A 13,464-nucleotide genomic window follows, 5' to 3' on the forward strand; every position below is an offset into this window, starting at 1 on the left:
CATGAGAATAAGGCTCTTTTCTGATGTCTGAGCCTCCCAGATCGCTGCAAGATGGGAGAGAGCCACACCTGAGCGACGTTAAACCCTTTAAAACCTTCAGCGAGAGCAGTTGTGTTTTGTGTGCCCCTCAGTAAACTATCAGAATTACAGTGCATTGTGTCTGCCCATAGCAGCGGCTCTCCAGCCTTTCTGAGGGACATTACCCAGGTCTGTCTGTCAAACTGCCACCTCCAAACCCTCATCATTACAGTCCACATCATTGTCCTTCTACAAACTCTCCCTTTATTTAGCTTCTTTTTTCCTGGGCCGATTATTTCAGAGTGCCGTTCTTCTCCTCTCTCCTGGGGCAAGATTACCCTTTTATTTTGTTGTGGTGGTAAAATTACTGGCCAGGGAAGATTGGACCATGTTTGCTGTTGAGGAAATCAATTTTCTTTCTCCTGTATATGATCAACATGTCAGACTTGTCAGCTGGATAATAGCAGTGTGGGGCTCAAAATGGCTGCTAATACAGGACTACAAGGGGGATGGGGGGGTGGGGGGTCAAAAAAAAATAACACCTCCGCCCGGCTGGATGTGACACTGTGGTTATGGGGAGGCGATAGCAGGCTGGTGTCACAGGGCAATCTTCCCTCTGGCCTCATCCAGCCCCGGTAATGTCAGGAAATTATGGTCCCTGAAAGATAGTCAGGGATGAAGTAGATGAGGGCCACGGTGAGAGTCTTTTGTTTGGGTCGTTTGGATAGCTTTCAATCAACCTGTTAATGGGCAGAGGAGGAGTCCGGGGGAGTGTCACAGAGGCATGATGGGATCACTGGAGAGTGTTTGAGCGAGTCTTAATTTGTCCATCACAAATATGGAAACATCCCAGTGTGACCTTGGCATTGGTGTTAATGGTTTCTCTGTCCATTAGCATAGCCTCTTTAGTGGTCTGTTCACAGTCTACACTCAATAGTTTACTGACAGCAAACAAAAGCATTTATTAAAGCCACCAGCTCATGGTTAAAGGAATAGTTATTCTAAAAATGAAAATTCTGTCATTATTTAATAACCCTTATGTTTAGGGTTGGGAACCGAAAACCTGTTCCATTTTTAACAGTTCTCGAACATGCACTTTTCCATCGATGTGGAAGAAACACATTACTAACATTTTCTGACAGTGTTTCCTGCACTACCATTAAACTGCACTGCAACACCGCTACTGAATCAGCAGCGTGAAACACACAGCATGACTAGTGTAGTCCAATTCCTGAACAAATGACTCTTTAGCTGGTTCTTTTTAAGTTCTTTCGAATATACCATGCAAAACACACATTGCAACCAGTGTAGTCTGATTCCCAAATGAATGGCTCTTATGAGTCAGTTCTTTTTAATCTAAAGTGCGAAACTATCTGTACAGCGCAACCAGTGTAATCTGATTCTCAGAATAATTACTCTTATGAGTCAGTTCTTTCGAATCTACACCCTAAAACATACAGTGCGACCAGTCTAGCCTGATTCCCAAATTAATGAATCTAGCATGTTGGTTCTTTTTAATCTAGTGTGCGAAACATACAGTGCAACCAGTGTAGTCTGATTTCCAAACGAATGACGCTTATGAGTCAGTTCTTTTGAATCTACGCAGCAAAACATACGGCGCAACCTCCAGAATGAAAGACTCTTATTAGCTGTTTTTTTTTTTGTTTTTTTTTTTGTGAATAACATTGAACTGCAAGACATTACTTTTGTGTGGCAAAAATGGCATGTTTACATGTCATACTAGGTGTGACATCACAGATACCAAAACACAGTTGGTTTTTGTTTATTTGTAGCTTGCTAGCCTGCTTAGCATTACTTAATCCTCTGCACTCATCATTTAATTTTACTGCGCTTGTTTTTTTTCCGCTTTTCTTCTGTTTCAACTGCATGTATATTACCATGTGCATTCATTTTCTTTCTTTTCTTTTTTCCGCTGTCTACATCTCGCATTTCGAATGCATGAATTCGTTTTCTCCTCTGAGTTTTACATGGATTATTGCATCAATCTCAAACATCTGCTGATCAGGAACTAACACAACAACAGCAAACAATTGCGTGAGGGATTCACATCGATCTCAAACCCTCGCTGCTCAAGAACAACCATAACAACAACAACAACAAACAATTGCGGCAATTCATGGCATCCGCTTCCTGAATTGCATGCCACATGTTTACTATAGCTTCTTCCATCAGCAGTGAGGGATTCACATGTGATAAATATAAGGAATTAGTCAGGCTGACAGAGAAGGTTAATGACTTAGAAACACGCATCCGAACGCTAGTGGAGGTCAATGAGAAAGAGAAGCTGGTAGATACTGTTTCGGATGCGAGTAGAACAGTGAGGAACACACACACTTTGGTTCCGGCTGTAGAGCCCCCACAGCAGGGCATTTGGGTGATATCTCAGCGGCATACTCGCTCAGCAAAGCGACACCACTCTCCCGTTCCTGTTAGGGTTTCCAATCGATTCTCCCCACACAGTGATGCACCTACTGAGAATCATGTTGAAAGAGCTGTAATAATTGGTGATTCTATAGTAAGGAACGTGGAAATAGAGACTCCAGCCACTATTGTTAAATGCATTTCCAGGGCTCGAGCTTCTGACATCAGATCATATTTACAAGTGCTGGCTAATTCTAAATGTAGATTTTCTAAAATTGTTATTCATGTTGGCACTAACGATGTCTGGCTTCACCAGTTGGAGATCACAAGAGATAATGTTAAAGAGGTGTGTGAACTTGCAAAATGATGTCAGACACTGTAATATGCTCTGGCCCCCTCCCTGCTCGTCGTGGTGACGAGGTTTATAGTAGATTAGTGTCACTGAATGGCTGGATGTCTGAGTGGTGTCCGTAGAATAGCATAGGATTGAGGCCCCATCACAGTTCAGAGACTGCACTTATCAGAGTTACAAATGACTTGCTCTTACCATCTGATCGCGGCCACATTTCTCTTCTAGTGCTTTTAGATCTTAGTGCTGCCTTCTATACCATAGATCACAACATTCTCTTGAATATGGCTTGAGAATTATGTAGGCATCTGTGGACTTGCATTAGCATGGTTTAGGTCCTATTTAGCAGACCGCTACCACTTTGTATGTGTAAACGAGGAATTGTCAAATCAAACAAAAGTTAAGTATGGAGTGCCACAGGGATCAGTTTTAGGGCCTCTGCTTTTCTCCTTATATATGCTTCCCCTGGGAGATATTATCAGGAATCATGGAATAAGTTTCCACTGTTATGACAACGATACCCAACTTTATATTTCTTTGAAACCCAATGAAATTTCACAGTTCTCCATGTATGCGTATCAATGAGTGTATCAGTGAATGTATCAATGAAATTAAAGACTAAATGGCCATAAATTTCCTTCTACTCTATTCCGACAAAACAGAGGTACTAATTATTTGACCAAAAACCTCTAAAAATAAGCCGCTAAAATATAATTTGACTCTCGATGGATGTACTGTTACGTCGTCTTCTACAGCAAAGAAATGGGTGTTATATTTGATTCCAAACTGTCCTTTGAAAATCAAATTTCCAATGTTTGTAGAACAGCATTCTTCCACCTCAATTATGACATGCTCTGTTGCTGATGCCGAAAAAATTCATGCGTTCATGACCTCAAGACTAGATTATTGTAATGCATTACAGGGAGGATGTCCAGCAAGATCAATGATAAACTTCAATTGATTCAATATGCAGCAGCCAGAGTGCTGACTAGAACCAATATATATGATCATTTTAGTCCCATTTTATCGTCGTTACATTGGCTACCTGTTAAATTTCGTACTCATTTTAAAATTCTGTTAACTACATACAAAGCTTTGAATGGTCTAGTTCCACAGTACTTAAGTGACCTTCTACCACGCTATATTCCAACACATTCATTATGATCACAAAATTCTGGCCTGTTAATAGTTCTTGAATATCAAAATACACAAAAGGAGGTAGATCATTTTCATATTTGGCACCTAAATTATGGAATAGTCTCCCTAACACTGTTCAGGACGCAGACACACTCACTCAGTTTAAGTCTAGACTAAAGACTCATCTATTTAGCCAGGCATCTGCCTAATTTATCCATCAGCTCACAATTAGGCTGCTTTAGTTAGGTCTCCTGGAACCAGAAACATTTATCATGCTCTATAACTCTTATAAACTTAATGGCATCTACGCTAATATTATTCTATTTGTTTCCATGTCTCAACCTCGGGATTCATATACCGAGGTCACCAGAGCCAGCCAGATCCAGCTACGTTCCTGCTTCGTATTGGACTCCACTGCTATGTGTCTCTGAATGATGATGACTAAACACAGCTGGTGCCAGCCAGACATCACTTTAGTCTATTACGATGGACTTCAGGGGATGAACTGATGCCAACTCCAACTGTAAGACATCGGATACTTCATATTCCATTGCCTGAACCTTGGACTTAGGATGGACCCCACCAAACCTCACCGAAATGACCTGCCAGTTGAACTGTGATGCACCTCATTGATATCTGCCTGCATCACCTTTGTCTATTTATGGACTACACTCTTAAAATGGAATACATAGACTATCAATTAATTGCCTTCATCAGCCAACTAACAAAGGACAATGCATCAATGTGAACTTCTGCAGTTAATCCAAGATGAACTTCAAAGACATTAGTCATTAATCTTACAGTTCTTATAAAATCTTTGTATAAACAGAAAATAACAACATGGAACGATATGACAATGAGTATATAATGTCACAGAAATCAAAGTCAATGCTGTAACTTTTTTCTTTAAGGGTACATTTACACAACAACGATGTACTAAAAACGGGAACGTTTTTCCTTTGCGTTTTTGAAAAGTTTCGCGTACAGACGACAACGTTGTCAAAACGATCCCCGTTCACACGGATCCACGAAAACGGCTAAAAACGCTGTATTATGCATGCCAGGCCAGTAGTTGGCGATGTCACTTTGTAAAGAAACACTACGTGCCTGCGCACATAAGCATTCTTCCACAGAGCGGTGAATACAAAAAATGAAGATGGCGATTGCTGGTCGTAGTAGTGATGCAGTAAATCCACACTTTGCTGGAGAAGCGTCAATAAACTCAAAATCTTGAGCAGCACAAACACAGTCCTGTAGTCCGCCATTGTAATTTTGAATGTCTCGCGTGTTGTTTTGAAGTACTCGCGTGCATGCCTACAGACTGAACTCTCAAGATTATTCAGTAAACTCTGCTCATTTTTACCATCACTTCGTCTCCTGCCTTCTTCTGTATTCCCCCTGCTGACTCTTGGGCTGGCAGGAGAGAAAGTTAACATAACAAGATGTTGATGTTGACTGGTTTTGGATATCAGACAGAACTCTGATTTATGGATATCTTCTGACAGAGAGAAAGGTCTTGTGTACACTGGATCTAACATGCATTTTCACTGCCTCATGTTTTCATATTCTAAGCATATCATTGAATACTGTACATGGCATCACATCTCTGTCTATAGGCTATATACATAAACTGTGGGTAAATGAATTGCAGGGTAAAGGTACATCAAAATAAAATTAAGTAAATAAATAAATAACATTTAAAATACAAATACATTTTTCCCATCTGAAACCATACATTAATTTCAAAATTTTCAAATTGCAGGTTCTGCCTACTGTACAATGTTCACACTCCACACAAAACACTCCAAATGAATAAATTGTTGATTATTGTTATTTGCACAGACACCAGTATTCATATTGATAATTATACATCTCAAATTGATGCCTATCAATCCATCATTCTTTACATAACACATAATACACGTGCGCATGACGTCATCGTTTTCACAAATTCGTGTTTTTGTACCTTTACACGGAGACGATAATGGCATCGTTTTCAAAAACTTGCACTTTGAAACCCATTTTCAAAAGTTTGCGTTTTCAGGCCACAAAACGCCGTTGTCGTGTAAACGAACAGCCAAAACGCATAAAAAGATTTCCGTTTTTAAACATTTTTGTTCTGTTTTGAAAACATTGTCATGTAAACGGCCCCTAAACAGACATCTTACTATGAGTAAAAAATTATAAGTGATTCTAAACACCTGCATTTCAGGCCAAGACATTAAGTAATGTCTACGGCCTTCCACTGAAATGATAGAGAGAGAAAGAGACAAAGAGACAGCGAGAAAAAGGGTGAGCAGGGTTCAGGGTTGCTGTGCCATTTGCCTGACTGAAATTGAAATGAAAGGGATGAAAACCTATAAGTGAAAATCAATGTCAGAAGACAGCAGAGGAGAAGAAAAAAGACTGTAAAATACAATACAGATAAATGCAGAGAGACGCAGAGAGAGGCTGGGATTGTTTCAGAGAAACTGAAGATGATGCAGATATTTCCTCTCTGTGCGATCTGCTGGTCAACAGACTGTCTATCGGGTGTGGAATGAACTAAGACTAGGTAAACTACAAGCTTTAAATTATTTTTAAAATCATTAATACATCATGATGGCGCCGCGGATGGCTGCCTCGTGTGGAGCGCTTCTATTGTTTTTTATTTTTGTTTGTTTGTCCTGTGATTAGTAATCTTTTTTCAGTCAGTTTTACCAGAGACAAACTGCTGAACATTCAACAGCATATACCAGTCAATCTTTTCCCAGATTTTGAATATTCGGATGTTTTGTTTGACATTTTAGATGGAGGCGTGGCTGTGTTGTTTAAACGTGCTATGAGACGCAGGCGAGGGAGACGAGCAGGCGCGCTGGTCAAACTCCGTCGAGGCTTTTGAACAACGCTGCCAAGCATTCATCTAGCGAATCTCCGCTCTCTCCCTAACAAAACGGACGAACTACATCTCCTCACCCACACAAACAAGGACTTTTCAAACTCTGCCTTGTGCTTTAAAGAAACCTGGCTGAGTGAAGCCATTCCAGACAGTGTGTTACATCTGCCGGGCTTTCAGCTGTTCAGAGCGGATTGCATCACGGAGTTAACAAGGAAAACGATAGGCTGTGGAACAAGCTTTTACATAAATGAAAGTTGGTGTACAGATGTAACAACGTTAAAGAAGATGTGCTGTCCTAATTTGGAAGTGCTCTTTATTAACTGTAAGCCTTTCTACTCGCCGTGGGAGTTTTCCTCATTTATTTTGGTGAGTGTGTATATCGCGCCAAACGAGTGTTTGAATGCCGCGCTGCAACAGCTGGCTGATCAAATCACAGACACGGAGCAACAATACCCGGACTCTATTATAATTCTTGGGGATTTTAACAAAGCAAACCTCACACGTGAACTCCCCAAATACAAACAGCACATTACATGCCCAACCAGAGACAGAAATATACTGGATCACTGCTACACAACAATAAAGTATGCATATCGCTCTGTCCCTAGAGCAGCTTTGGGATGTTGGGCCTCATGTATTCAGACAGAAGACAAAGGCAGGCCTAACACAGTCATAAAAACATAACTCAAGCCCCCACCTTCTAAGTCGTAAATTTTACTGATAAAAATCACACCAAAATCAAACAAAGGGAGTCCAAAACAGATTACAGATCCATGAAGCCTTGCTCACTAAAGGATTGAGCGCTCAACTCCTATTGGATGAGGCACACAACAGAACGTCCCTCAAACATGATATCATCAGGAGTTGAAATAATTCTGAAATGCGTCCAGAATAGCCATACAATCTCCATCTCGCTGGACGAGTTGAGATTATTCTGTGTTCAACCAAACACTCTAACGGATCCAAAGGAGACTGCCGAGCAATTCGCATCTTCATCCGTTTGCCTACAGAAGTGAAGAGATTAAAGATTTCTTTTCCATCTTCAATCAAGTCGACATTTCTGAGTTCTCCGCCAGCCCGCCGAGAATCAACAGCCGTACCGCCCGCTGACAATCAACAGCCGTACCGCCCACCGACAGAGCGAGGAAACGGCCTCCCGTCATCACACGAGCCTTAAGGAACCGGGTCAAAGTTAAAGGATGGAGGAAAACACATTCTACCTTTGTCCTCATGCGGTACAAGTAAGAGGTTATGTCTGGGCAGAGATAGAATATTATAGCGTGTTATTCTTGTGTTTCAAGGTTTTTGCTTGTACAGTTTACGGAACGCCATGTCCGCTCATTATTAATACTCGGTATTAATTATCACATATTTGTTTTGCTGTATTGTGGTCCAACCAAATTGGATTGAGCAATTTCGCCATCTCGGGTGAGACAGAAACTGAGTTCATCCATTAAAGAGTCAAATAACGCAGGACTTTTATGAGCCCCGCTCGTAAAACCGCGTCTCTGAGTGATGAACACAGCTGCTTTCTCTCCCACGATCGCGAAATCAGCTTTAGGGCTGTCACTTAATCATCTCTCTCTCTCTCTCTCTCTCTCTCTCTTACTAATCACACACACACACACACACACACACACACACACACACTGTCACACACACACCTTATGTGTTATAGAATTATTTTTATTTCCATATCTAATCATATCACTGTTTAGTTTGTAGTTGTAAGTCGGAAGTTTATTGACTGCATTGTATTAATTATTAATTGATATTACTGCATAAATAAACTTTGTTTATATTACAAAGAGAAGTGTTTTGGTTTGTTTTGCATACGCCTGTGTCATGCTGACGGGATGTCAGTGCTCAGATTCAAACCTTCATTCATTGTTTTTTTTCCCAAAAATCGATATTCTTCGGATGCCGATTTTCCTAAGAAAACAATCTAATATTGAGACTGTTTTACTATTTGGCTATTAGTCCCTGATTTCAGGGTGGTGCCCCGTCAATGTCAATCCTTATTAATATTCTATTGATTTTAATAATTAATAATTATCATTGATAATTATTAATTATTGCTAATAACCAAACTTGCTCCTAAACGTAGCACACTACATTTACTGGAGTCCCATATGAGGTTTTAATGAGTTAGATCCAATTAATTAATTTAAATATTAATTAATAACTACAGAAATAATTATTAGTTAATTCTGATAGAAACACTGATCTAAACAACCAGTAAAGCCCTACAGGGACTATCTGATCACTGCCTGGTTCATCTTCTTCCAACCTACAGACAGAAATTAAAATTTGCTAAGCCTGTATTAAGGACTGTGAAAAAATTGACCAACGAAGCAGAGCTGGAACTACAAGCCTGCTTTGACTGCACTGATTGGAGTGTTTTTGAGGCTGCAGACAGCAATCTGGACAAGCTCACAGATACTGTTACATCATATATCAGTTTTTGTGAGGATATGTGCATTCCTACTAGGACTTATTTAACATTTAACAATGACAAAGATGGTTTACAGCGGAACTCAGGCAGCTTCGTCAAGACAAAGAGGATGCTTACAGAGTTGGGGATAAAGTCTTGTACAATCAGGCCAGGAACACACTGAAAAAGGGAATCAGAGTGGCTAAAAGAAGATACTCTGAGAAGCTGAAAAACAAGTTTTCAGCTAACGACCCTGTATCAGTGTGGAGTGGCATGAAACAACTTACAAATTACAGGACTCCTGCCCCCAACCCTGTGGTGGACCAACAACTGGCTGACAACCTGAATGTGTTCTACTGTAGATTTGAAAGGCCCAAACTCACACCCCACACCCACTCTGACCTTCAATTCATACAAAAACCAACACCTCCTGCAAACCCCCTCCTCCCCCCTCCTGCTACTCAACCTGCACTTAAGATCTGTGAAGATGATGTGAGCCGCATCTTTCGACAACAAAGGATAAGGAAAGCACAGGGCCCAAATGGCGTTTCACCTGCATGTCTTAGATCCTGTGCTAACCAGCTGGCCCCCATCTTCACACAGATCTTCAATAGATCACTGGAGCAGTGTGAAGTCCCATGCTGCTTCAAACGTTCCACTATCAGCCCCATCCCAAAGAAACCAAAAATCACAGGACTTAATGACTACAGACCTTTCACCCTGACGTCTGTGGTCATGAAATCATTTGAGAGACTGGTGTTGGCCCACCTGAAGAACATCACTGGACCCTTTCTAGATCCCCTTCAATTTGCTTATCGAGCAAACAGGTCTGTGGATGATGCAGTCAACATGGGATTGCATCATATCCTGCAACATCTGGACAGACCAGGGTCATATGCAAGGATCCTTTTTGTGGACATCAATTCGGCTTTCAACACCATCATCCCAGCTATACTCCAGAATAAATTACACCAACTCTCTGTTTCCATGTCTATCTGTCAGTGGATTACCAGCTTTCTGACGGACAGGCAGCAGCTTGTGAGACAGGGGAAACTCACTTCCAGCACCTGTACAATCAGCACTGTGCCCCCCCAGGGATGTGTACTCTCCCCACTACTCTTCTCCCTCTACACCAATGACTGCATCGCCAAGGACCTCTCTGTCAAGCTCCTGAAGTTTGCAGATGACACCACTGTCATCGGCGTCATCCGAGATGATGATGAGTCTGCATACAGAAGGGAGGTTAAATAGCTGGCTATCTGGTGCAATCAAAACAACCTTGAGCTGAACACGTCCTAAACGGTGGAGATGATTGTGGACTTTAGGAGGAACACCCCAACACTGACCCCCCTCACCATTCTAAACAGCACTGTGGCAGCAGTGGAGTCATTCAGGTTCCTGGGCACTACCATCTCACAGGGCCTGAAGTGGAAGACCCACATTGACTCCATTGTGCAAAAGGCCCAGCAGAGGTTGTACTTCCTTCGCCAGCTGAGGAAAATCAACCTGCCACAGGTGCTGTTGATACAGTTCTACTCAGCAGTCATTGAGTCTGTCCTCTGCACTTCAATAACTGTCTGGTTTGGTTCAGCTATGAAATCAGACATCAGGAGAATGCTGAGAGGATTATTGGTTGCCCCCTGCCCCCCCTTCAAGAACTATACACTTCCAGAGTGAGGAAAAAGGCTGGAAAAATCACTCTGGACCCCACTCACCCTGCCCACTACCTTTTTGAACTGTTGCCTTCTGGCCGATGCTTCAGAGCTCTGAGCACCAGAACTGTCAGGCACAGGAACAGTTTTTTCCCTCAGGCTATCCATCTCATGAACAGTTAAATTGCCCATTGAGCAATAACTGTGCAATACACAGTTTAGTCTTTCTTATATTTATCCAACACATCCAACCTCTTCTGCCATTTCGTTCCTCTGAAAAAAAAATAAAAAAATTGCACTGTACATAACAGATTTGTATTTACACTGTACATAACAGATTGTATTAGATTTACACTACCCATGTGTATGTGTGTGTCTGTACGTATGTGTATAATTCGTTTTTATTTTTTATTTTTTTATTATTATCTATGTCTTGCTGCTGTTTTTGTATTGTTTGTGTATTGTTGTACACTGAAAGCTCCTGTCACCAAGACAAATTCCTTGTATGTGTAAGCATACTTGGCAATAAAGCTCATTCTGATTCTGATTCTGATCAAGCGTCTTCTAGACTCAAATCCAGTTTCCGTTATTAATTTGGGCAAAGAGCAAAATTTCATTTAGATTCTGAAGTTCAATCCATGTTCAGTGTCAATTTTGATCACAATCAAAACCAGAAGTGAGTTTATTTTGCAAGTTTTAAGCCATGAACCAAACCAACCAACTCCGAGGTGAATCACAACATTTAAAACTTTTATATGAAGCAAAACAAGTATTTGAAAATTGGACAAAAAGAAAAGGTACAAGACTCCAGCTCTAAGAAGGTGGGCCATAAGTCCTTAGGGTGGGCCGAAGAGTTTGTACTAACAAAAATAACCATTGTATTAGCCAGGTTTTTCTGGATATGATACCATGCTAATAACATGATTTTCTTTAATAAAGCATCTTATAGTTATCTGTAAATGTCATGGTACATCAGTCATTCAGTATAGCTTGACACATACCAGAGGTATCCGATTAAAGTTCCAAGAGGTCCAGTGTCTACATTTCAATCATAGCTTAAATCAGGGGTTTTCAAAGTGTGGGGTGGCCTCCCCAGGGGGGCACTAGAGCATGTCAGGGGAGGTGCGGAGAGTGAAAAAAAAAGATTAAATAATTAATATGTATATATTTGTATTGAGTTTAACTGTTATATTATATTTAAAACATTATTTAAACAGTTCTGAAAATAATAGGCAAAAAAAAAAAAAAACATATATAAATATATATATATATATATATATATATATATATATATATATATATATATATACTGTGTGTATATATATATATATATATATATATATATATATATATATATATATATATAGATATTTATCAAGATTCTTTGTAAAGATTTTCTGATATTTGTCAAGCCCGCCAATAAAACAGTATTAGACTGTAATTACAATGGAGTGGTTTCTGAGACCACCAAATCCGAAACCTTAAGTTTCAGGGGTCAAAAGACGACGATACGATGAGCAGTATTTAAGTTTAGGATTTACATGGACAGGATCAGTTTGATGCACCACGACCTTTATGTGTCGTTTGTCAGGAGATTTTAGCTAATGACAGCAAGACACCAAGCATGCTGAGGTAGCGGGAAAACCTCCTGAGTTTTTCCAAAGAAAACTTCAAGCCTTTCAAGGTCAGAAAAATAGTTGTTGGAGAATTTGTCAAATTAAATGTAAAGGCCACTGAAGCTTCATATCATGTTGCACTGCGTATTGCCAAGGTGGGCAAAGCACTTAACACTGGAGAGACAATGATACTGCCGGCAGCCAAAGACATGTGTTCCTTGATGGTAGGAGAGGCCATCATGTATATTGTGTCACATGGGAGGCCCACTGTCTTTGACTTTGAAAACCCCTGGCTTACATGATTTCAGTTGCCAATATATCTTCTGTGGCTGTGAAATTATATAAGCAAAGTGCATTTTCTGGAATTTCTTTCTTGTTGTACATTTTCAAGTTGGCAGCAATAGTTCCTTGTTAAAGAAAGAAACAATAAATCCTAAATAGTCCCTCCAGAACTGCTGCTCTGTCCAATATTTACACCAGGGACTTAGCTATAAAAATAAGGGACCAGAGACACAGTCAAAGCAGGTGAGTCTTAGAGATGTTCTACCATAAGAATAAAAGATTTAATTTGAGATTATCAGTCAAATGTACTTTGATATGAATATTGAAAGAAGATAAACTGTTGATTTTGAAGCCGAAAGAGCAGTGCAGTATTTGAGTTTGAGTGCATTTAAAGACACTATTCAGACACTATTTACATTTAGATAATGTATGGAGAATAGGAGGCCTTCTGGCTGAGGAAAGAGGACAGAAAAATCAGAAAATGTGAGTCTAAATGATTTTTATGTTTTCCTTAATGTAAGGATCTACCAACAACAACAACAACAAAGTAAATTTTACACCACAGCAGTGTAACATACTGCTTGCTATTTTTAAATGGTCTGACTGTCAAATAAAGGAAGCATTTGTTCTAATTAAACAGCTGAGAACTCTACACTAACTCTGTAGGCCTATTGGTCATTTTAAAGTGTTGGTTGTCTTTCATTGATCATCAGAGA

Source organism: Myxocyprinus asiaticus, chromosome 18 (genome assembly GCF_019703515.2).
Source record: "Myxocyprinus asiaticus isolate MX2 ecotype Aquarium Trade chromosome 18, UBuf_Myxa_2, whole genome shotgun sequence".
Lineage (NCBI taxonomy): Eukaryota > Metazoa > Chordata > Actinopteri > Cypriniformes > Catostomidae > Myxocyprinus > Myxocyprinus asiaticus.